Source organism: Carica papaya, chromosome 8 (genome assembly GCF_054855325.1).
Source record: "Carica papaya isolate Zhongbai chromosome 8, ASM5485532v1, whole genome shotgun sequence".
Lineage (NCBI taxonomy): Eukaryota > Viridiplantae > Streptophyta > Magnoliopsida > Brassicales > Caricaceae > Carica > Carica papaya.
The window spans coordinates 8036253-8040486 of NC_142316.1; the positions used below are offsets into that span (position 1 = coordinate 8036253).

General features: G+C 34.1%; 1 long non-coding RNA gene across 1 annotated transcript; it reads right to left on the bottom strand.

The window, feature by feature from the left end:
• Positions 1-415: 415 nt before the first annotated feature.
• On the bottom strand, positions 416-3834 carry LOC148240454 (uncharacterized). The gene is made up of 2 exons (XR_015814118.1): positions 891-3834; positions 416-793 (listed from the first exon to the last, which is right to left on the bottom strand). It is a non-coding gene; the product is annotated as an uncharacterized LOC148240454 (long non-coding RNA).
• Positions 3835-4234: the final 400 nt, after the last annotated feature.

A 4234-nucleotide genomic window follows, 5' to 3' on the forward strand; every position in this document is an offset into this window, starting at 1 on the left:
GGAAACTAAGCAAAGAACGCAAGGTTTTGCGCTCAGCAAGTAGGCACATTTACAAGCCAACTTCTGCCACAATAGAAGATACTGAAAATATTTATGGTCTGTATCTAAGCCAAATCATAATTTACTCATGGGTTTCTAGATGAATGTGATGCAAAAAAAGTTATTCATGACATCAATTATGCCCTAGAACTGCAAAAATAAAAAATAAAATAAAAAAAAAGAAAAAAACAATATATTTCTTATTGTATTCACTCATGCAAATAAGAATCTTAAACACAAATCTTTTAAGGTAGAAACAGAGTGTATAACAGTATCCTAAACACAGCCAATGCCCTCTTACCCATTACCAAAAGAAAAGCTGACAAACTCCAAGGTCCGTGTAAAATTGACAGATTGTAGAAAGTAAAATAATCCGGAGCCTGCAAATAAGCATCCATTGATTACAAGAACAAGCACCTGTAATATCAGTATCTGCATTCAGAAATATTATATCAACAAAACCATTATCAGGCTTGAACTGATTTGCAAGGCTATGATTTGACACGGTCTCCTTAAACAAGAAGAGACACTCCTTTGTACAGAAATAGTTCATAGCATTGGGCAATAAAAAACAAACAGAATGCTATCAGTTACAATTTTAGCTGCCCCCTTAACATTTGAAGCCACCACATACAAGGAACCATACTATGAGGATCATAACAAGGATTGCTCCTCCTACCATCAGCTTCATTTGAAGATTCTGCAGCCACATCTTCCGCCGTAACTGCCTACCTTGCCTCTGGAAGCTGTCAGCCTAAATGAAAAAATAGCATGTGAAAAATAGCAAAAATAAATTAAAAAAGCTGCCAGATTCTGTTTCGACCTGCATGAAGAGCAAGAGAACAAGGTACCTGAAATTGTAGGTTTTCTGTCTTGTCCACTAGAAGTTCGATTCTTTCCCCACGATCCAGGACCTATATTAAAGCAAGGATAGCATGTTATATGAGTTCATAAACAGATTTCCATAATGTTCAAGGAGAGCAGCAGAAGTATAGTTTGTTATTTCTTTCCAATGCATGCTTTAAAATATATCTCATTACAAGAAGGCAACAAACTTCTTAAGTGAAAATGAACTCTCAAGAGTAAATTTAAAGCCTCCTGCTGGTATTGCTGGACCCTAAAACTGGAGAAGTATCTTAAATCAATTGTTAAGGATATTGAAAGAATGTAGCAATTTATTTCATATTCAAAAGGAGCTTAACTCAAACTTTCCAGCATCCATGTGTATTAACTATTACATTGCTTCGAAGTTCACCAAAAAACAAGTTTGGTTTTTGTTTTCCAGAACCCTTCAACTGTCACATCCTCTTCTTACCCTCTCCTGTACTTTCCTGGTGTTTTTTCAGGTTTAAATGTAAAAGACTCTAAAAATTAAATTCAGATACAATTACAATATTCAAAGACGAAATAAGCGTAAAAGTGCATCTAGATCCCCTACTTGCTTGAATGTTTTAATTCTCAGCTAGGAAATACTGTTTTTGAAAAGTTACCACCACTTAATTAAGAAATCTTAGCCCAACTATCAGATCTCACCTTTAGAAATCAGGTCAAACTTACAGGCTCAATCTCTCTTTGAGCATGAGGTGCATCTCTCACAACGATTGTTTTAGTAAAACTATGTCTTTCTATTAACTTTGTTCATAATTTATCACCATTGTTAAACACAAATGTGTCCCTCAAACAAGATGGTAAGACCTCAGTTTTGTTCATGTAATAAAATAAAGTAAAAACTCCTTTGGGTTTTGAAATAACAATATACGTATACACATATATTTTGTTAACTGAAGAAAATCACGTAAGAACCTTTCAATTTTAAATGAGAGTATGTGTATATATATAGAGTAAAAAGGAATCCACTTCTTATAACATACCTGTTAAATTTGCCAAAAAAATTGTTAACATTTTAATATTATAGTTGCTGAGTTTGGAAAAACTTACCCACCTTTGTTCAAAATGGTAAATTCCAGGGAATAACAATAGGAATACAATAGAAATTGGATAAAAGTTGGATGAAGATATCGAAATCCATAGAGGATTTCAATATAAAAGTAGAACTGATTCAATTGTAAAGCAAATATGAAAATTACAATCCAAACCTCTATATAAGTAATTAAGATCAAGGAATAGAGTTGAATATTATAGGAATTAGACCAAATAATGCTGGCACCAGATTAAGGTTACCCTAATTTGAATTCATTTATCTTGGTTGATCATTCACTAATCAACATGCTCTATCATAGAAATGATGTTTTTGCAACATTTAAACTGCAAGAAAATAAGGAATGTAGCGTCTGAAACTCATCCCATCAAACTAATCACATTTCCAGATCTCCCCATAGTTCTCAAGCATCTCTCAGCATAATAGCATAATGTTATAAAATTGGACTAGTGTATTTGTTTGGCTTTGGTTTTTTCTTTTTCCTCAGTTTTTATGTTTTTATTCTGGCTTTGGCAATTGAATTGCAAACCTCAGGCTTGTCTTGCCCACTAACAAATATGATAACCACAGAGACAAAGAGCTTGTGGTTACTTCTTTGGCCATTGTTGAGCTTCTGAATTCTATTATGTCTTCCATAAACCTTCTAAATGGATCTGACAAATTCAGCTAAAAATTATATTCTATGGCCAGCATATGGAATAAGGTTAAATGAGTTTTATTTATTAGATAAGGACCTAACATCACACCAGGATCTTAAACACACTTGAAAATCTCATACTGTTGAGATCCTAAAAAATCATGAATAGTTACAATAGTTGATAACAACTCTCATGTACTCGAATAGTCATGGTTGATCGGATTCTCATGTACTCTTTTGTGTCCATAAATAATAATTGTAAATCAAAACGAAGATACGTAATTTTTGAAGAATAAAATCTCAGTTTAGTATTCTCTCTAAACTTTCTATCCCTCTCTCTCTTCTCTTCTCTCTCTGTTATCTCTTCTCTCTATATATTTTTCTCTTTCTCTCTCTAACAACCTCTCTCTATATATATTTCTCTCTCTTTCTAAAACATTTTTCTTTCTCTCTCTATTTCTTTCTCCCTCTAAAATCTCCACTCTCTCTTTCTCACAAACTCTCTTCTTCTCTCTTCCCAACTTCCTCTCTTCTCTCTTTTCAGAATCTTCTTTTCTTCCCTAAAATTCAAATTCTGCACCAATATTTTCTTAAATTCAACTTCTGCCCCACTATTTCCTCAAATACAAATTTTGCCCCAATATTTTCTAAATTTCAGATTCTGCCCAACCTTTCAAATTTTCTCATAATCACCCCAAAATCATTCAAAGTTTAATATTTTTCTAAATTGAAGGTCCGGTGAATTACATGTCAAAACCAGATCCTAACAATTTAGTATCAGAGGCAGGTTCTAGATCCCAATGGGAGCCGATGATGGCCGACATTGCGAAATTTTCGATCAGATAGAGGAAAAACTCAATCTGATGATCCAGTTGTTGAGTGGTGACGTTACCTCTCTGGAGGACGCAAAACCAATGGCCTCTATTGCAGCTGTGCGCGAAGTGCAGAGTGGGACTCTTCTTTTCCCTATGGGGCATGACGAAGAAGATGAAACAAAAAGGGGTAAACTGGCTTTTAACAAGGCAAACCCTAAAACCGGTTCAATGACTAAATCAGTTGAAAAAACCCTAAAACTGTTGGTTCGAGCCGGACTAATTCAAAGACAATATGAGGCCAGACTAAACCCGTGTCAAACCGAATTAGTTTATTGAACCAAACCGATCAGACCCCAGTGGACCGAATCGAACCACTCAATCTCTCTGTCACTCATATTCCCTTGTTCTCTCTTGTTCTCTCACTGATGAAAACAAAACAGAAGAAGGAGAAGCGGAAGAAGAGGAAGTGGAAGAAGAAAAAACAGAAGAAAAATGAAAAAAAAAGGAAACAAAAGAAGCGAAAGAAGAAAAGATACAAAGATCCACATGAAGTTCTTCGGTAGCACATTAAAATATATACATATATATAAATTAATAATATCTATATATAATCATAATAAATAGTAATAATATCCTTAGATAGCAAATGTTGGAAGCTGAATTTCAACCTTGGGGACAAGGTTGATATCCAAGGAGAAGAAATTGTTGAGATCCTAGAAAATCATGAATAATTGTAATGGTTGATAAGAATTCTCACGTACTCAAATAGTTGCAATGGTTGATAAAAATTCTCATGTAACCTTT